The sequence below is a fragment of the Martes martes genome (assembly GCF_963455335.1).
Source record: "Martes martes genome assembly, chromosome: 1".
Taxonomy (NCBI): domain Eukaryota; kingdom Metazoa; phylum Chordata; class Mammalia; order Carnivora; family Mustelidae; genus Martes; species Martes martes.
The window spans coordinates 147602357-147624308 of record NC_137888.1 but is presented as its reverse complement, the minus strand read 5'-3'; the positions used below and the strand labels follow the sequence as shown (position 1 = coordinate 147624308).

Below are 21952 nucleotides of genomic sequence, written 5' to 3'. Positions count from 1 at the left end.
GCTTCCTTAGTATGGCAAGGATTGTTGTGTCAAACCAAGGAAGGCCTCGAGAACATGTAACTCCAAGTAGGAAGCCTGTTCCTGGCATAACTGAAGCCGCCATGATCATAGCTACCACTGCCGCTGCCACGGCCACCACCATGGCCATCGCCTCCCACCACCTTCACTGCCCCTCCCTCACTCTGCAGTGCACACCAGATGTAAGCTTTCCACAGTGGCTCTCCGCCCGAATTTGCCCAGTGGGTTCCTAGATTACTTCTGTGAGCGAGAATAGCCAACCATGTAGTCTGACAAGAGGTATTTACAACTACTTAGCCTGTTCAGCTGGAAAGAAATCAAAAGATAACACTGAACCCTGAGATGAGGTATTGCAAATCAAAAGTCCCAATCCATAAATAGCCCACTTGATGAGCTGCTAAATGAAAAGCTGATCTGATTTTTTGTCCAATGTTTTCACGTTGTCAGAAAGAAATACTTTTTACCGACCTTCTTAGAGAAATTGGGACTTAATGTTTGTAAGTGCATGGAATATTGTGTAGTCTTACCTTACTGCTGGGAGAGGTTTCTTCCCAAGGAGGTTTGGATATAGAGTCTAGACGAGACCACACCCTCGCTTCACTGCTCTTTTTACTGTCTCTATTTACTTTTAAGTCAGATTGATTAACAGCTACAATTATACATTAATTTAAGGGACCTAGTCAAAAGAAACCAGTCACTCATTTTCCTCTCTCTAAAGGAAGCTCATTGTCTTAGTGCTCAATAAATGTTTAATTAATAGATTTGAGAGTTAACTATCCAAAAAGTGAATGGGCCTTCTTTACAGTGCTGACTTGATTAATGTTTCTTTTGGAAGTACACAAATAATCTGGGCATTTATTTCTTTGCCTAAAGGTGATTCAAAAGCATGTATTTTAGTGAAGGGGAGCTTTACATTCAAGCTCCATGTAGTCACTGCTTGATATGCCAATGGTTTAATATCACAACAAGTAATACTTCCTCTGTTAAACCAGCTGGAGACACTTTGGGTTTCTAGGCACAGAGCCTGAAATTTAAAACCATTTGTCCTTTGCAGTTTTTTTGTTTGTTGAATGCAGTCTTTTGCATTAAAATGGATTAATTTATGTCAAACCCAAATGGCCGGCTCTAGAAGAAAAAGATGTAAAAAGATAACCAAGTGTTTTTTTATGAAACATATTGCCCAAGGTCAATTTTGAAAAATCATTTTTATAAAATCACTTATTTCAGCAGCTCATCAGGTATTTTGATGCTTGCATCTCTCCTTGGTTTAATGAAAGCGTTTGTCTTCATTTCACAGAAGTTATTCATGTCATATTTTTGGTGAGACAATTGGAACAATTTCTGTTGTTTGAGAAAAGTAAGTAAAAAATTCTGAGCAATATGTTAAATTCACCAAAATTTTTTTAAATGGTAGTCACCCAGTAATTCTTCAGTACACTTCAATTTGATGGGAAAAACAGCTTACTGCATTGTTGCAAATTTTACATTTCCTTTAATAACACTGTGTTTGCTTAAAGCATTAGCAGGGATTTAAAAATCTTAATTTCAAATTTATATTAAGATATCTAAATGATAGAAAACACTTCAGTTATTTTGGCATCTGAATAAAGAAATACAAACATAGAAGGGTTTTTAACCTTTAGAAGTTCAAATGGTGCAAATATGTCTTAACCAGTTTTAACAGTGTCTTATTGAGGAAAGAAACAAAAACAAAAACACCACAAAAACAATATAGAAAAAGGAGACATCCATAAAAAAATTCCTCAAATATTGATTAATCAGTCATCTGATTTTAAATGTGACTCTAATCAATCAACTGTGTATTCTTTAATACTATATATAACGGTTAAAATTGGGGGTCAGTGCCTGGAAATGCTATTTACACTTTTGAGTTTATATGGGAAACACTGCTTTGATGAAATAACTTTTTCTGTTTGAATTCTGACTAGCAGAGTTAATCACCACCATTGGCTCATTTAATTCTACAGAATCACTAGCAAAGGAACAAATGAGAAAGTAATTCTAGACAATGGATCTTACCGAACATCATCTTAAGTGTGTGTACTTTTTCCACTGGTATGGTCATAGCAGTTAAACATTACCACTGTATGTAGTTTTAAGACAAGGGGAAAAAACACAATTATTTAAAGAATATCTTGGCCCTGAAGCATTAGCTTGCCTAAAACTACATATTCTACTCCATGAGTGAATAGTGATTAAGTAGGTTTCCTGCTTGTACCTATGTATAAAGATCTATTGTGTGCATGCATTAATTATAGGCATAAAAGCCTCCAGACAACTTTCACTGTTGCTTTTGCACTCTCCATTGTTTTGGAGGAAAAATAAGCATAAAACAATGGACTAGAGAAACTGAATCAATCATAATTGTTTCAGCTTTGACAAATAAATGCCAATCTTGCTGGATGACAATCACAACATTTCCAAGGGAAATGAAGACCCAGCTCCAGCTATTAAGACGAATTAAAAAAATGTTTTTGAGGAATCGGAAATCAGTTTTAAAAAATCACAAATTGCCTATTTGATAACTCCTTCCGTAAACAACATAATCAATTTCTCAAAAAAGTATTACCTTACAAATGTATTTCCTCCAAAGAAACACAAATAAATCTATTGATAGTTAGCAGCACTGTGAAACCAGATAAAAATGGAATCTGTAAGAATTAACCTAATTAACAGGGCTCTAGAGCTAATCCATTTCCATCAGTCATTTGTTCACAGCGCGTACTGCTAAGGACTTGTTGAATTGCGGACTAGGCGCCCATTCTAAGGAGAGTTCACAGCCTTCGGGAGGAGGGATCGCAGGCGGTCCGGCCCGGCAGTTCATTTCCAGATTGAGGCTGAGCAACCCGTCGGGATGTGGGATCCACGACCCGGACAGCGTGGGGCTTTGGGGCGATGTGCCGCGAGCCAGTCCTGCGGGGAGTGTGAGGCCCACACCGCAGACCGCAAACACCGCGGAAGCCCTAGCCGGCCGGAGTTCCCCGACCCGACAGCCGGACGGCGGCGGCGCCCAGCAGCGCCCACGGCGGGCGGGCGGGCCCCGACCTCTGCGCCCGCGCCACCGCCTCCTCCCACCCCCGGGGACCGAAGCCGAGAGGCCGCCGCCCGCAGGCAGCGGGAAGCGCGCGGCAATCCCACGTCCGCTCTCACGGTCGGGGCCCGCGCGGGGCGGGGGCGCCGGGCTCCGGACAGTGGCTCCCGGTGCCGCCCTCCTTTCACCCCCTAGCCTGCGGGGTCCGGACCTCCCCGCCTCGAATCACTGCGCCCTCACGGGTCGCCACCCAGAGCCGCTCCGCAGGACAGCCTCCAGTCTCTTGCCCCTGGAGCAGCAGGGGAGTGCGCGGGCGCCCCGCCCCGGCCCGGGGCGGTCGGACGGTTGCGAGCGCTGGGCGGCGCGGGGACTACTTTCCGCCGCTCGTCCGCGCCCCGCCCCTTGTCCTCGCGCGGAGAAACGCTCCGCGCTGCGCCGGTGGCGGCAGGATACAGCGGCCACTGCGCGCCTTATAAGAGCTCCTTGTGCGGCGCCATTTTAAGCCTCTCGGTCTGTGGCAGCTGCGCTAGCCCGGCCCTAGGAGCAGAGAGCGAGGGGAGGCGGAGACGGAGGAAGGTCCGAGGAGCAGCTCCAGTCCCCGCCGAGCCGCCACCGCAGGCCGAGGACGGTCGGACTCCAGCGGCGGGAGGAGCCTGTTCCCCTGAGGTGCTTTGGCGCTCCTTTCCTTACCCTTCCGGGGCTGCTCCCGCTCCTTCTTCGGAGCCAAACTTCGTCGCGGGCGCGCGGTCCCGGCGGCGGCTGGGAACCGGGCCCGGCGCAGCGCGGAGGCCCGGGGTGGGGAGTGGGGGGGGCGGTTGCGGGCTGGGGGCGCCGAGGAGGCGGTGGGGGCGGGCCTCGCCCGGGGGGCGGAGGGCGGCGGCCGGGCCCGGGTTCCGGTCGCGGTGCTCCTCGGGGCCCCGGGGGCGCCGCTGGCGGGGAGGGGGCGAAGCGAGGGCGAGTCCAGGAGCTTGATGGCCGGCGGGGGCGGGCGTGGGGGAGGCTGTGGTTTCCGTCCGGGGCTCCGGCAGCGGCCGAGTTTGGGGGAGGGACCCTGCGCCTCGGGATGCTCCGGACCGGGGTGGGGGGCGGGGTGGGGACGGGGGTAGGGGGCTCCGCCTTCCCAGCCCCAGCCGGGAGTTGGGGTACGGACTCTGGGCCTGGGACGCCACCCAGGTCCCATCTGCTGGGTCGATAGGGCCAGTGGACTTTCTGTTCGGATTCCTTCTTTCGTTCTAAGGACGAATTAAGAGAATTCTTAAGAGATTTGCTTTTTCTTTTCTTTTCTTTTCTTTTTTTTTTTTAATGCCCCGCTTATGTGAGTTTGGCACTGGCGCTTGTTTAGATCCAAGCAACTTTAAATCTTAGAGGAACCAAACTACTAGTGCAGGCGGTGGGATGCGTCAGTGGGGTTTGCAGATATAAATCCATGTCCTGCACCTATATTTTCTTGTATCGTGTGGGTGAGTGAAAGCGGCATGCAACGTACTGGGAGTCTTGGATTTATGGCGGTGGGTATGAGACCCTGGTAAAAAACAGGGGCGGGGGCCAGGGCGACTGGCTAACGATGGTAAGAACCAAGTGAGCGGCGGGATTCAGCTCCTGAGTGCTTCGAGAATCTTGTTGGTAGAAATGATTTATTCAAATACTTTTATGGCAACTAAACATGATTTTTAGAGAACGTTTTCCTTTCAGCAGAGTGAATTTTTCACTCGCTACGAAATTTACCAAATAAAATTCAGGTGTTGCAACTTTTTTCAGTGTTTTGTCTTGGGAGAGGATTTTGAACAGAGACTTTGTAAGTTCTCAAAGCCTGCTTCAGAATCCGCGAAACTTAAAAGATTTAGCAGTTGGAGGTAGTTGTTCCCTTCATTTTCTGTTCCCTTTTGTAGGGAGCATTGTCTCCATACTTTCTATCTTCCAGACATCTGTGGTCTCCCCTCCCCCCCCCCCCCCGAGTTTGTGAGTGGTGAATGAAGAGAGACTGGCCTGCTGGTATGCAGAGGTCGGCAAAAGGAAATCGAGGAGTGGTTTTACTGAAATGAGAGCTTTGTATCATGAATAGTGGTGGTTTAGACTAGACATCAACTTGAGGAGACGGCTATCCTTTGATAAAGTCTAGGCTAATGTTTTTCAGATCGCAGAAGTTACAAAATATTTTATGTGGAATTTAGGAAGCCATTTCATATTGTATTTGGTGAACATTCAGTACCTTTAGTTACGTTCGTGTTAACTTGATTTCGTCCTACAAAACAGTAGACATAGCTTGAACTGTCTTTACATAACGCCTACCGTTAACTATCTGCTTAAATTAGTGACATAAACTACTTTGGAGGCTTTGTTTTGGGTCTAAACTAAGGCTGTTGTAGTATTTATTTTAATTTTCACATTTAAATCCACACATTCCCTAGATTTAAAAAGAGTACCATTAAGGTTTACTGGAGAATATCGTTTTTCAGAATTTGCTTAATTTGCACCCAATATTCATTACGGTGACCCAGTCTTTGTTCTGAAGGCCATGTACAAGGACAAGGCCCTAAAGTGATTGCAACAGTAACTTGAAAAACTTGCAGAAGACTATTCTGTAGGATTAAGGGAATCCTGAGTTATTCACGCCTGAAGTCCTTGAGGGGGAAATAAAATGCACTAGGAAGTTTAGTATAGCATGCAACTTAGAGTCCTTGTGGAGTCCTAAGATTGAGACTCTCCCAGAGGCTGCAAGTCATTTTAAAAAGCTTTCAGGGAAAGCTAAGTTTTTAAAATAGGGTGGTTAATAAAAAAATAAAACATTTACCAGTGTTCAAGTGTCAAGTATTCAAGTTTTCTTTCTTTTGAGTTGTTTTAGTTACCCTTTGCTAAGATTACTATGTAGAATAAACGTATATTCCAATATTAAAACTCATGAAATTGAATTGAGCTTCCTACTATTTGTCATGACGAATAAAAATTGATCATATACATAAAGTTTTTGTGCTTGTTTTCATAGATCCCTTCCCTCCCCAAATAGGAAGGGAAGACATGAAGTAGGCAGATTTCTCAAAGGGTATTTTAGGATGTAGCACTTAAAAAAACTATGTGCAGATACCCTTTTTTATTGTTGGGAGGGTGGGAAGAGTAGCATAAATATTATTGAAACTAGGGAGGTGGATAATTCGAAAGTTTGAATATCTTTTTTATAGTTGTAAGTAGCAGTGAAATTATAGCCCCCCAAAATGGACTCTCTCAAGTATATTCAACCAAATGAAACTTTTTTTGTTATTCAAATGAAAGACTATGTCTGTCGAGTTATGATTTTGTTTCTCTTTCATGGTTTAGTAGATGTTGATAATCAATAATTGCAGATGAGTAGATGGTAAATTTTAAGTTTGTACTTTGAACTTGGTTGGAATTATACTTGATTGCTAACCCAGGGTGGAAGGGCTGAATGCTTTTTGTATAGCACAAACTTCTAATAAAAAATACTACAACTCTTGTGTAGTGCTTTGTATTGACTTGTGACATTGTTTTTGAAAACATTAGTTGTTTTAACGTTTTTCTTGCAGTTCTCTTCTTGTTGGGAGTATGATATCTTTTGTAGAAGTAGCTTGACTGAAAACATTTTTATACCATAAAAGTAAATAGTAAACATAGCCTGGGAACTGCTTCTGATTATACAAGAGCGTTTAACTATTGTCTCTTCCCTTGTACCCTCATATAGAGGATACTGATTTGCAGAATGAGTATTCATTCTTTAACAGACAATTGTTTATGTAATATGTTCTAATTGTGTGATAGGTAACCAAGCTAATAAGCTAAAATAAGTATGTACTTCTCAGGTTCCATGAAGAGAAAATAATGTGGTTTGTGTTGCTTGAAAATGAGTAGGAATTAATTTGTATAGTTTTTATCATTTAAACTCAGGAGAAAGTTCTTTATTTCCTCTGTTTACCTAAGAATGCTGCTTGTATTTTTGTTTCATGCAAGACAGAGCTTGACTCAGTTTGAAACCTAGATCCGTCTGTTGAGGCCTGAACCTTGCTATCCTTAAAAGTATGTATAAAATCTACTTTCCCTGAAGAAAGATGCTCTTAACAGAGAAAGTCAGTCACCTTGGAATCTTTTTTTAGCATTTAACTGCCTTTCTGAATTTGTTAATTGTGGGCATCTCTTCTAAGAGACATTCCCTAGCCCCCAGAGTCTCCCTCAAACCCTATCCAGCAGCAGAGTGAGGAGTGTTAGGGCATATTTTCATTGCATGCTTTGGCCATGTTGAGTGCCCTCCAGTGGATATAATGTAATGCTTGTGATGTCCCCCCCCCCCCCCGCAAGTTTATGTGGAATATTTTTTTGAATAGTTCTGTTCCGAAAGCATCAATCAAGAAACTGTTGGAATTCTAGAATAATTTATTCATCTCAGTACCGGTCATTAAAAGATTGTCTTGAGAAAATGTCATCTCAACCAATATTTGTAGCAGGAAGATCAAAGTTAAATTAGGGATTATATTTAATGTAAGCCCCTTTAAGTAGGTTAAATATATCATGATGATAAAACCACAAACTCGCTGTAATAATTTGGGGGTGAGAGAGCATGTATTTTAACTGTCCTAATGAATTACAGAAACTTAAATTCTCAGGAAAAAGTCAATCAGATTGTCAGTGTGTCTAAAATAAGTGACACAGTAAAACATGAGTAAGTGCTCAACTGAGTTATATTATCAAGGAATAGGTCTGTGTTAGGAACTAGGTAGAAACAAAACTAGCTCAGTCACTGTATGTGAACTCTAGACTATAATGTCCTGGTTACTATAGATTCTTGTCATATAAGGCTGTGGGTGGTAACGCACTATGCCAATATTTTGCCCTTTAAATTTTTCAATAAAAACCTTTCTCCCTGCTCCTGTATTAAAGTACTTAGATTTCTGCTAGTAATTTTTTTTTTTTTTTTAATGAATATACTTGTTTCAGTCTGGATTCTGATTAGTAACAAGAGTGAAGTGTATTCTCAACTTTTGGAAGTCGAATGTTAATTTTGTGGAAAATTAATCAGTTTAGACAAACTTGAAAATGTTGCCTGTTTTACATAATGGGTGATTGAAGTGAAATAGAAAAGTGGACAGTAGGGAAGGAAAATGACGGTATCACTTACTGCACCATTTTGCTCTTGGAATTCATTGTAGTTTTTTGAAAATACTGATAATAATTATTGACTAAGAAATACTGTTAGGAGTTGTTTTTGGTTTTTTTAAACACAACAAGAATGCCTTGTTTTACACAAATGGTTTTCCGGAATGATTATGTTTTTTGTAATGGATCATTTTTGGAATTAGTAATGTTAAAGTTGATTCTTGGTATCTGCATCATTTATTTTCTCGTAAGGTCAAATAGCTGCTGTTCGAGTTTTCCAAGATTTTTATGAGAAATGAGTGGATTTGAAAGTTCTTTTAAAGAGTATGTGCATACAGCTTACTGGAAAAATTCTATTAGGGACTTAATTTATCTCTGAAATTGGCTGCTTGTGTTCATTACTATAACATACAACCTTTTGACATTCAAGATAAGTGATAAAGTAAGATTGCTTTCATAAGCCATATAGGATTGGTCTTCTGTTACAGTGGCGATGGCTACTCAGTGTTTCTAGGACCAGGTGGCATAGGATAACTGGGACTCTGGAATACAACAAATTGGAGAATACAAATCCCTTCTAAGCAGCCAGTCTTCAGCAGTTCCAGCTATTGTGTGGGAATATAGTTCATGCTGCCACATCAATTGACTTTTTTTTTTCTTGAGAGAAGCAGGAAATCAGATTAATGTGCATCCTTTGATTTGCACATGTTAGTGAATAAAATCCATGTTTTAAGACAGTATTCAGCACAAATTAAATACACCTACTGGCAGGATACTGCCAGTTTGTACATCTGCGTTGGTCCCATTTAGAGTACAGTTCTTTATGATAATGTTTCTATTATATGACAGGATGATATGAATCTGTGGGCTCATACAACATAGGAAATAAGATTGTTAAACTGTTAGGGTCATGTTTAGGCACTTAGAAAATGCCTTCTGTCACTTGATTATACATTGGGAACTTAAAAGCACTTTTGTGTTATTTGTGAAATCTGGGAAACTCACACTTGAGGAATTGTGATAGTTCTGGTGAAGGAAAAGGAGAAATAACAACTTGGTTATTTAAAATGCATTTTTAAAAGACATTTCAAAACTTAATCTTTGAAGACACTAAAAATGCTGGACATGTTCTGGCTGCATGTATGTAATCATGTCAGCCTGAAATTTTATTGATGTCTTTAGATCATGTCCTGGTTTTTGTCTGAAGTCTACACTTTTTAATGTAAACTGTTATCAGACCAAATCCAAAACTTAAAAGTAAAGTTTAGATAATGAAAAAATAATTGAATATAAGTTTTACTTAAACTAATGGCATGCTGTTACTTGGTTAGAATACGTTTATGCAGGCAGTTAAGTAGATTTTGGTTAAATCTTTTGTTCCTAGGGCAAAGTTTTTCATTTCTAGAGTTAGGAAACTTGGGTGTTTAGTCCTCAGGCTACGTGTTTAAGTGACAAGCTATGTCTGGACTGAAAATGCAGTGCATAGGGCAACATTGGTTATAAAATCGAGTATCTTAGAATAGTGCTACAGCTGTATTTATATGATATGGTATAGAATACAAACAACTGATCTTTGGACTTTTTACAAAAACATTTATCTCAGAGGTGCTTACTCCTTGCCCTGTCCCACTATTCCCCATTTAACTTTACCAAGCCACTGTAAAGTTTCTCATATAATATTCCAGAAATTTCCTGCCTCTGATTTCTTACGAACTTGTTGAAAAGGATGCTCCTGCCCTAGCAGTTTAAATAGTGTGAACAGCTAGATGATGCTGGGGTGAAAATGCTTCATAGCACTTCCCATTTTCTCCCCTATTTATTTCTGTCTCTTAATTTCTTCACTAAGGTTCCCACAGTTTTATTCATGATTTCATAATTCACGTGTTGCCGTACAGATATTTTCCTTTTAGCTGATTTGTAACAGATAGGTTAAACAATTAGTTAAAAAGTGGGGGGGGGGGGAGATACTTTTAATCTGTTTACGTTCTGTCAAGTCATCAGTTCTCAAGGCATACAAACCATATCTGTGATTAATAAATCTTAACCTGAAATGCTGGTAGCTGATCTGACTTAGAAGTAAAAGATGTGCAAAGGCTGAAGGGTTAGTTTAATAAGCTTCTTTTATTAAAAGGGTTTTAGGATAGCTGAAATAATTATGTGTATATATATATGTATGTATACACATATGTTTTATTGTACATTTTTCATATAAAAGTGTGAGAAGTTAGCTTTACTGCGGAATTTCTTGGGAATGAAGATGATCTTAAATGATTGTAGTAATTTGCTGCACTAAGGAGTTATTGTTGTAAACTTTTTTTTAAGTATAATTAAGTGGTTTGGGGGTAAGGATGTAGGGAGTGAGTCTGTCTTTGAAGTTTTTCGTATACTAGATGAGTGCCATATGTGTAAAACAAGGGTTTCTTGGAAATATTTTCCAGTCTAACTGTGGAGGTTTCCAAGTGGTGTTCTGTTCTACTGTATAGAAAGTGCTGGCTTAGACAGTTAAATTCTTTTTCTGAGCTACTGAAAGATTACAGCAATGTCACACATTACTTTTACCTACCTAATCGTTCATTTAGATGCAAAAGTAAACACTAAATGTTACAGGAAACCTAGTATGCATGGATATAGAATAGAACTCTTTGGATAGGTTAGTAAGTTTAGTCTATTTTCTGGCATTTTGTTTAATTCTACAGTTTGGTTTTTAAGTCCAGCTATTTTATTATTTTTATTATCTTCTGTTGGAAAAGCCACGTGAGACTATGAAATTAGGTTTATATTGTTATAACTTCTAATTATGAATATTTTGTGTGATCCATTCATGTTGTGAAACTGTTATTTTTTATCTGATAGTTGTCCTTTAGGTCACTATTTCCTGCCTTAATTCAGCTGTCATTTTTCCCGGGTTCAGAATCAGAGTGAGTCTTTCTATTTCCCATAGAATAAGAAATATGAGGCTAGAAAGTTTAAGAGATTAAAAGTCTGGAATACCTAAAGATTGGGGGGGGTCACTCATGAGTCAGAGAAATGATAGTTTAATTAGTATTGCTCAAAAGTGGAAGCTGGAAAGTACTAATTTTTGGGGGGGGGTAAGAATACTTAATAATCATGCTTAAAGAATAGCCTGATTATATGCTAAGGGGCCTCAGGTTTCTCCCTTTGCCGTTATACCCCAGATCATATTACATTTCTCTAGAAAGCTCAGAGACGGGAAGACTATTTAACCTTCTCCGTTCTTCAGATGAGTCCCCTCTTGCCCCTCAGAACCTAAGCAGGAACTCCTTCACCACCGTGTCAGTCTGCATCTTTAAAATGAAGGAAATAGGGGCGCCTGGGTGGCTCAGTGGGTTAAGCCTCTGCCTTCGGCTCAGGTCATGATCCCAGGGTCCTGGGATCGAGCCCCGCATCAGGCTCTCTGCTCAGCAGGGAGCCTGCTTCCTCCTCTCTCTCTGCCTGCCTCTCTGCCTACTTGTGATCTCTGTCTGTCAAATAAATAAATAAAATAAAATAAAATAAAAAAAAATAAAATGAAGGAAATAGTATATCCTGGTCAGAGGCCAGTCCTGGCTCATGCCTTTCCAAGGACTTTGTTCTTTTAGTTATACCTAACTTCTTTATATTAGTCTTAGCCCTCCAGATTCTAATCCCATTGCTTTTTTGGTTTCTGTCTCCTACCTTTTATCATCCTCCTGAAATTCACTCACTATGCTTTCTATAACTCATAGTCATCAGCATACCTTTTTATTTTCAGTGTTTTCTGGGAATGTTCCCTTCTCTTTCTTAATCCCACTGTAACCTAGCGTCTCTCCTGATAATGCTACACCTTGCAGCTCTCCAGTATCTTTTTGCGCGCCTTTTACTACTAAACAAAGAGGTAGAGAAAGTGTCTTTGTTTCTTGTTGTCACATGTTAACCATTAGTTTCCAGAACTTCAAACTTTTGACTCTCATGCCATCAAATTATGCTACCCACTACCACTCTTTATTTTAGTCATCTGCCAACTTTCCTGGGGAGGTATTGTGATGTCTGAGAAAAAAAGAAAAAGTAAGGAGGGTCATCTCCCTCCTTTCTTGAAACACTTTTTTTTTTCTTTAAGATTTTATTTATTTGATAGACAGAGATCACAAGTAGGCAGAGAGGCAGGTGGAGGGGGGGCAGGCTTCCCGCTGACCAGAGAGCCCGATCAGAAAGCCCGATGCAGGGGGCCTGATTTCAGGACCCTGGGATCACGACCCAAGCCGAAGGCAGAGGCTTTAACCCATTGAGCCACCGGGGCGCTCCCTTGAAACACTTTATTAGCCTGGCTCACTTTCTTCTTTTTTCTGTCATAATTCTTGGTGGTAATCAGTGTCCAAGTAGAATAGTGCTACTCAGAATGTTGTCTGATCTGAACTGTTCGTTACTAGTATGGATTATGATAAGGGGTTTGTGCCAGAATGTAAATTCAACTCTCACTAAATTCACTGGTTTCGTGCACCTGACTTTTTTTGTAGCAAGTCTTTTTTGATAAAGGACGCGGGGTGTTGATTTACAATCTGGCACAAGCTCCTTATGGTGTCATGGTCTGGCTCTTTGAGGAACATTGCTATAAAAAAATGCTTCCAGTATTCTGGCCTATTAGTTCCTTGATTTCTTTTCCAGTGCTCTTATTTTTCAGTCTAATTCATCCACATGTTCCCATTTCATATCCTAGAATGCCTTGTCCTTCACCAATAACTATGTCCTCCCCAATCTCATTTCAGGTGTCCCACTGTTGTATTCCTCTAGTAAATACTTCCAGTTCCAGCAACCCTTCACCTCTACCAGAACCTAAAATCTATCCATCTAAGGTTTTCAGTATCCCTCACCCTCACTTATACCCAGTTGAAATTTCATGTTGAATCATAATCACTTTCTTACATATACTCTCAACAACTTTGTCCTTCTCCGGCTTTATGCCCAATGATCCCTGGTCTATTAGTTCACCCTCTTTTAGGACTTTTTCTTCTTTCTCTCAGACAACCCAGCACCTCCTCCCTATCCTCACTATCTAATGCCATTGCTTTTATGTTTCACTAAGCATACTGGATAATTGAAAGAATACCTGCATGCTCCCGTATCTGTGACTGTGCTCTTTCTCTGTCACTGTGGATGAACTGTAGTATTCCAAAATAAGGACAAACCAGTTCATTTGTGTGCTAGAGCCCATTCCCTCTTGGTCTCAAGAATATTACTACTCTTATCAGTCTCCCTTCTTTTGCATCTTTGGTTTTTCCTTCTCTACTAAGCTCTTCCCATGAACATACAAACATGATTATTTTGTTTATCTCATTTTAAAAGTTTTCTTCCTGTCTCCCCTTTCACCTACCACCTACACAAAATACCTTGAAAAATATGCTTATATTCACTCTCCCTTTTCTTTAAAACCCCTACCAGCAACCACTGTCAGAAATTTCTAGTCCTCATTTCATTTAACCTATTAGTAGCATTTGGCACAGTTGGCTTGAAATGCTTTTTCTTTGGCTTCTAGACCACCGTGTCTGCTAGCAGTTTCTTCATACTTCACTGGTGGTTCCTTCTTAGTTTCCTTTGCTTTTTCTGTTATTTCTCTGACCTTTGTTGATGTGGCTGAGAGTTTAGCTTTAGGACTTCTCCTTTTTTGTTGTCTGAATACCCACCAGTCTTACCGCTTTAAACAGATAACATTTGTTTGTGGATAACTTCCAAATTTATATCCCTAGCTTGAGTTTCTCCCCTCAACTCTAGATGCTAATATCCAACTATTCTGAAAAAAAATTTGGGGTGTCTAAGAAGCATTACAAACTTAATACATCCAGAACTGAGCTCCCAGTTTCCTGTAAGGCTGCTTCTCTTTGTTGTTCCTAGATGCACCTGATTCTTTCCAGTTATTCAGACTTCTAACAATATTGTTCTTGACTCATTTTCTGTCACACAGCATATCCAGACTCTGTCTAAAGTCATCTGTGCTTTCCCTTTCCAAAACCTATTTTTTACCATAGCCATGCCATTGTGATCATTTGCCCAGATTACTGCACAGGCCTTCTAATGGGTCTCCCTGCTTATACCTTTGTTCCCCTAAAGTGTATTCTCAACACAGTAGCCAGAGTAATTCTTTTAAAGCAATAAATTTTCTGTTCAGAAACCTCCAGGTGCTTACCATCTCATTCAGTAAAAGCACAAACCCCTCTGTTCAGCACTCTCTTTATCACTTACTACTTTCCTTCTCTTCTTCTGTGACACTTAACGTTTTTCCTCCAGCTGGTCAAGCATGCTGCCATATCATGGCTCAGCTCACTTCCTTACCTTTTTCAGGCTTTTTCTTGCTGTCCTGTTTGAAATTACAGTCCTTCCCTAACTTCCTATCTCCTTTATTGCTTTATGTTTCTCTTTAGCCCTCATCACTCTGTAACATAATAGATAACATAATATTTTATTTGTTTTGTTATTTTCTTCTTTCTTAGCCTACTAGAATGTAAACTCCAGAAAGACGGATTTTTTTGTCTCTGTCCTTGGCTGTTTTCTTCCCATTGCCTACAGTCATACTGCATAGTAGTAGACTGGTAAATATGTGTTGAGTAAGTCTTACCACCTCATTTGGATCATTCCCAGTAGCATATAGGTATATTCCAGACCTTTGCAGAGATGGTTTCTTCTTGTCAGTTATGGGTCATGTTCAGATACCACTTCTACATTGAAGTCTTTTTCTGTTCACTCATTTTTGTTTTATCATATTCTCTTACTTGGTTTGTGGCACTTACTTATACTCTGAAGAAACTTTGTTTACTTGTTTTTACTTCCTCTCCTGATCTTGTCTTAATTTTATATCCCTGGTATCCAGAAGAGTGTCTGGAAGTTATAGGCGGTCAGTAAAGGTTGTTGGCTGGTGAATGTTCTAGAATTGGACACCCTTTGCTTTCCTCCAGCTATTGCCCCATTTATTTCTCTGTTCCATTTCACAGTGTGTCCCTATCCTATAGATATGTCCCCACTTTCCATCTCCCATTCCAGTTCATGCTCTGCTTGAGCTCACTATTGGACCTGCATGTTGACCAACCATATGGATACTTTTCAGCTTTATTCTTGCTGGACTACCCAGCATTTGATACTTTATTTTTATTTTTATTTATTTTTTCTTTATTCTTTCTATAACAGCACTCACCAGTAAAATTTTCTGTAGTAGTGGGAATGTTCTGTATCTATGTCGTTCAGTATGGTAGCCACCAGCTACATGTGGCGCTTGAGCATTTGAAATATGGCAATCTGAAGAACTACATTTTTAATAAAATTAAATGTAAATGTAAATAACCACATGTGACAAGTAGCTATTGAATTGAACAGTGCAGTTCTAGAAATACTGCCCCCCCCCTCTTTTTTTCCCTTCATTGCGCTAAACTCAGTATCACAACCCAATTGCTCAACCCAGGTACTTAAGATTCTTCTTGAATTTCTCTTCCCCAGCTTCAATTTCTCTCATTTATTACAACCAGTCTGTTGTTTCTATTTCAAGAGTATTTCTCCAGTGTAGCTATTTTTTGTGCTTAGTGCTACAGCCCTAGCTTAAGCTACCACCATCACCTGGACTATTTGCTATAATTTCTTTACAGATCTCCATTATTTCTTGTCCCCTTTTCAATTTTTTCCCATTATAACCAAAACCAGCTTTTAAAAACTCAGTGAGATCTCGGGGCACCTGAGTGGAAACTCAGTCAGTTAAGCATCCAGACTCTTGTTTCAGCTCAGGTCATGATCTCAGAGTCCTGAGATTGAGCCCTGCCTTGAGCTTCATGCTCAGCAGGGAGTCTGCTTGAGACTATTTCCCCATCCTTCCTCTCTGCTCCTTACTTCCCACACCCTGCCCTTGCACACTTGGACGCGTGTACTCGCTCGCTCTCTCTCTGTCAAATAAGTAAATAAATAAAATCTTTAAAAACTCAGTGGGATTTTGTTATTCACCAGCTTATATCCTTTCATGGACTTTCAGTAGCACTCAGGGAAGAAATGCATTCCTTACCAAAGGCTAAAGAACGCTACAGGATCTGGCTATTTTCAGCCTCATCTCATTGCACTCACTTTCCCATTGTAATTAAACACTGGTCTCAAGGTTTTGTTCTTAAAAGTGATTAGGTCTTCATGACTGGGCTTCTGCACATGTTACTTCTGTTTCTGGAATGGCCCTGCTTTGCTCCTCATATTGCTATCTCTTTTGCATCATTCTTCAGGTCTCAGTTTTTGAAGGTTACTTTCAAGAAGCCTTTGGCCACTATAAGTAGAACCTTCCACTTGTCCTTATGTCATTCTACTCCCTTCTCCCATTTGTTACTTATACACGTAGCTCTTTTTGTAATTGTTTATTCAGTAATCATCTATCTCCCTGTCAAGGATGGAAGGACCATGTCTGCTTTAATCACCACTGTCTAACCAGAGTCTGTTACACCTTCTCACATGTAGCATTTGCAAACATTTGTTGAATAGATGAAATCTAACATATGTTTTATTTATGCCATTGATATTGCTATATCCTTGAACTTTTCAGTAAATGAGGGGATTGTGGGGAAACTTTCTTGTGGAACAGAAAATCTTGATTAACATCACAAATTGGCAGATCGAGAAAACAAAGAACATAATATGCCAGTGAGGCATTCATATATACCTCCAGGTTATGACTCATTTGTTGGTGTATTTTTGGGCTTAAAGTAGAACAGAGATTTCGAGCTATTCCTTAAGTTTTTTGTATTGAGATAATGAAAGTAGTCACATCTTGAAAATAAAAGCTTCCTAGCTCACTCTACTTTCTATAATACTCTGCTATTTTTTCTAAATATGAGAGCCTTATGATTATGAAACCTGTTACTACGGCAAGGCTGCCAAAAGCAGCAAAAATGTCCTTCTGTTTGGGAGAGTAGTATAGAAGGTTGCTAAAGATTAATAAGAATCGGGGCACCTGGGTGGCTCAGTGGGTTAAACATTGACTCTTGATTTCAGCTCTCATCATGATCTCAGCGTCCTGAGATCAAGGCCTTCGTGGGGCCCTGGAGCTTAACTTGAGATTCTCTCTCCCTTACTCTCTGCCCCTCCCTGTTTGTGCTCACTCTTTGAATAAATAAATAAATCTTTTTTTTTTTAAAAGTTGCAGTAAGTATCCATGTTGTCCTTATGAAAGTTGTTTCTTAAAAGAGCTGACCCTGTGGTTATTCTGTGGAGTCCCATTTGTTTTATTATTTAACTTGAGTTGCTGATGGTTATATACATAGAGTTGGATCATATGGTTCATCTACTGCTGTAGCCCCTTGCTGGCAGTAGCATTGTTGGCAACATGTATGACTCGTTAAACGTTTAAAAATGCTATGCCAGTGTCCTATCCCAGCCCTACTGGGTTACGGAACTGTGGGGATGGAGTGGAGTCCCCCCCCCCCTTTTTTTTTTTTTTTTTCAAATTTCCAGGTTAGAATCATAGCAAGGATCTGATGCCAGTTTAAAGGGTTCTTCAAGCAAAACTGGAGATCTTTATAGTAAAAAAGATTTTAAAAGGCATACATATATTGAGGCCTAATTCTGGTTTCATCCATACCTGGAATTAATGGCCTGAAATGTTTTTCCCAAATAAATGGTCTTGTTTTGGCTTTCATATGTCATTTGTTCCAGTTTTGTTTTTCACATAACCTGTTTCTGGAGGTACAGGCAAAAAGCAGTATGTGACCTCTCAGCAACCTGTTAACTTACTTAATTTAACCCTTTCTGTTACTGGTCTTCACATTTAGGATTAATGTACTTAATTAAAAATGTAAATTCAGGGGGCACCTGGGTGGCTCAGTTGTTAAGCATCTGCCTTCGGCTCAGGCCATGATCCCACGGTCCTGGGATCAAACCCCACATCATGCTCCCTGCTCTGGGAGCCTGCTTCTCCCTCTCACTGCTGCTCCCCATGCACACTCACACTCTCTCTCTCTCTCTCTCAAATAAATAAGTAAAATGTTTTAAAAACTTAGTTGCATTTGGTTTGTTCTCAGTGAAAGTATGTAATCGGTGAGGGAATGGGCAATTACTGCCCTCTACCTGTTTTTGTATGGCCTGAGGACTAAGAATAGTTTTTACATTTTTAAATCGCTGATTAAAAAGTCAAAAGAAGGATAAGATCTTATGACATGTGAAATTACATGAAATTGCAAATTTACGATTTTCATGAGGAAGGTTTTATTGGAATACAGCCATGCTTGTTTGTGTGCACATTGTCTGGCTGCTTTCATGTTATAATAGAGTTGAGTAGTGGCAACAAAGATCTTTTTTAAGAAACATTTTTATTGTTGGAAGTATAGCTAACATACAATGTTGTATTAGTTTCATGTGTACAACATAGAGATTTCACATCCTGTACATTACTCACTGCTCATCATGATAAGCATAGTCACCATTTGTCACCATACAACAGTTTTACAGTATTATTTTATTATTGTCTATGTTTCCAATGCTGTACTTTTCATCTCTGTGATGTATTTATTTTATGACTGGGAAAAAATATATATATATATATAAAACTGGGAATCTGTACCTCTTAATCTCCTTCACCTATTTCACCCATTCTTTGCTTGTTCCCTCTGGCAACCACATGTTCTCTGTATTTATGAATCTTCTTTTTTGTTCATTTGTTTTTAGATTCCACATACAAGTGAAATCGTACGGTGTTTGTCTTTCTTTGTCTAAGTTTGCTCTGCATAATTCTCTGTAAGCGGTCCTTCCATGTTGTTATGAATGGCACCGATTCCTTTGGGTTTTGTTTTTTTTGTTGTTGTTGTTTTTGTTGTTTTTTTTAATGGCCGAGTATGTCCCCTTGTGTGTATATATATACCATATCTTTATCTGTTCATCTCTGGATGGACATTTAGGTTGCTTCCATGTCTGGGCTATTGTAAATAATGCTGCAGTAAACATGGGGTGCATTTGTCTTTTCCAATTAGTGTTTTTGTTTTTGGATACATACCTAGTTTTGGAATTACTGGATCATATGGTATTTCTGTTGTTAATTTTTCGAGAAGAAACCTCCATATTGTTTTCCATAGTGGTACACCAGTTTCCACTGCTACCAACAGTGCACAGGGGTTCCCTTTTCACCACATTTTTGCCAACACTTATTATTTCTTGTCTTTTTGATTCTAGCCATTCATTCTGGTTTGTGTCAGGTGATATCACGTTGTGGTTTTGGTTTGCATTTCCCTGATGATTAATGATGTTGAGCATCTTTTCATGTGTCTGTTGGCTATTTGTAGGTCTTCGGGAAAATGTTCTTTCAGGTCGTCTGTCCAGTTTTTAATTAATTAAATTAAATTAAATGTTTAATTAAATGTTTGGTATATGTTTTTATGTTTATATAAACATATGGTGTATGTTTATATGTTTATACCAAATGTTTTTTGGTATAAAGTTGTGTAAGTTCTTTACATATTTTGGATACTAAGCTTTATTGGATATATCGTTTGCACATATTTTCTCCCATTTGGTATATTGTCTTTTCATTTTATTGGTGGTTTCCTTTGCTATGCAAAGCTTTTTATTTTGGTACAGTCCATTTTATGGCCTACCAAGCCTAAAGTAATTATTATTTGGCCCTTTACGGGAAAAGTTTGCTGACCTCTGTTTCAGATGAGGTACGTTCTTCATAAATGAACCCTTCATGTTCCTTAAAGGCCTTTAAAAAGTTTCATAGGTTTGTTTGTTGGTTATCTAAGCATTTTTATTATATCTCATTTGTCTTACTGTCTAGTTTTTGAACATCTTTCTTATTGGCACCTTTAGTCCATCAAATATTTAAAAGCTTGGTATGTGCTAAGCATTTTCGATACAATGAGAAACTAAAGATACAGCCCCAGCTCTCACTGAGTTCACACATTGAACTTTTTTTAAGAGGAAGGTTATTGCTAAGGGGTATAAAGTAATGCATTAATTACTTCTAGAAGTCATTGAGTCCATTGTTGCTAATTCTTCCCATAGTCGGAATTTAGAGGTTAACATCTGGAAACTTTCTTGAAATAAACTCTTATGTCTCCTTGGCATAATAAGCTTGTGTTTGAAAATTTTGCATTTTCTTGTCAGCAGCAGTGCCATCTAGCTAGGCACAGAATCAGTACGAAGTAGTAGTGATTTGCATCTTAGATTGTTTTATTTATTTATTTTTTTCCTGTAGCCAGTGTTCAAAGAATGTGGTTCTTTTTGCTGACCTTTCTCTTGCATTGATCTGCAACATTGTTAAATACGAATTACCTTTAGCTTTTGGGTGGGAGTGGGATATATGATATAATTAAAAGGGTTGGGGCGCCTGGGTGGCTCAGTGGGTTGAGGCCTCTGGCTTCGGCTCGGGTCATGGTCCCGGGGTCCTGGGATTGAGCCCCGCATCGGGCTCTCTGCTCAGTGGGGAGCCTGTTTCTTCCTCTCTCTCTCTTCCTGCCTCTCTGCCTACTTGTGATCTGTCAGATAAATAAAATCTTTAAAAAAAAAAAAAAAAGGGCACATGACTCTGAGCTTAAACATAAGACCTGGATTTGAATTTTAACTGAGCAGTTTATTAGCTATACTCTTAAACTAACTGCTGCTCATCAGGCTTTTAATCCGATAATTTGGGGGAATGTTGCCTACTTCATGAAGTTTCTGGGAAGATTTCAGTGGGGTAACATTAGACTCAGAACTCAAGTTACTAAGTGTTGCTAAGTATGTCAAAGGCAAAATTAGATGTTTACCTGGTGTTACAAGGCAACATCTTAAAATAATGCTGTAAAATAATATTTAAAATAAATTAATCAGATCTGGCATTACTTTGTGATGCAGTTGATTCTTAGAGTAGTGCCATTTTAATAGAACAAGAACTGAATGAAAATCTCTATTAAACTACTAAAAATTGGAAAATTATTTATATAGTTAAATAAAATGTTACTTGTCTAATTATTAAAAAGTGCAATGTTTGATTTTCTTGCTCTTAGAAAACATTATTTTTCCAAAGAATTTGTTTTTTTAGCTTTTTTTTTTCCTTTCCCCCTTACGGTACTAATGGTTGGCTGAGAAGGTTCCACATTCTTTTGCAGAAAGTTTGTTTTATAGGCCACTTAACCTTTCACACATAAAAACATTTCCTTTATGTTCAGTATCACTGGCTACCACATATGGGGCTAAATGATATATTTTCTTGGACATGTATCATTTCTAATACATTGTATTACTTACATAAATTTAATTCTGGGAATATGCCAAAAAATCTTAAAATATGCAAATGATTTGCATAACAAATGTGTTGAATTTTTTTTTCCCTAAAAATATTCATTATTTTTAATGGCTACATACTATCCCTCCTCAATTGATTTAGTTTATACTAGCTTCCTGGTTGATGTCCCTGTTTTTCTTTTGGCCCCTCACCATCTTTTTTATCCATAGAGATAATAGCGTGAACTTTAAAAGGCCTAAATCAGGGGCACCTGGGTGGTTCAGTGGGTTAAGCCTCTGCCTTAGGCTCAGGTCATGATCTCAGGGTCCTGGGATTGAGCCCCACATCAGGCTCTCTGCTCAGCAGGGAGCCTGCTTCCCTCCTCTCTCTGCCTGCCTCTGCCTACTTGTGATCTCTTTCTCTCTCTGTCAAATAAATAAATAAAATCTTTAAAAGGGGGGGGGCATAAATCACAGTACAGGCACCTCCAGTGGCTTCTTAATGCACTTTGGATTTTATTCTGTATCCTTATTGATCTGGTCTGTTCCTCTTTTCATAGTTCCCTAACTTCTTGTTACACTGGTGACCTTTTAGTACCT

General features: G+C 39.5%; 1 protein-coding gene across 2 annotated transcripts in view; it reads left to right on the top strand.

Moving 5' to 3' along the window:
* The first annotated feature begins 3570 nt into the window (after positions 1 to 3570).
* CTNNB1 (catenin beta 1) overlaps positions 3571 to 21952 on the top strand; it is a 41082-nt gene continuing 22700 nt past the window's right edge. For both annotated transcript variants that reach the window (XM_080819673.1, XM_080819672.1), the window contains exon 1: positions 3571 to 3736. The gene's annotated coding sequence lies outside the window, so the exon portion shown is untranslated. The remainder of the gene's footprint in view (positions 3737 to 21952) is intronic.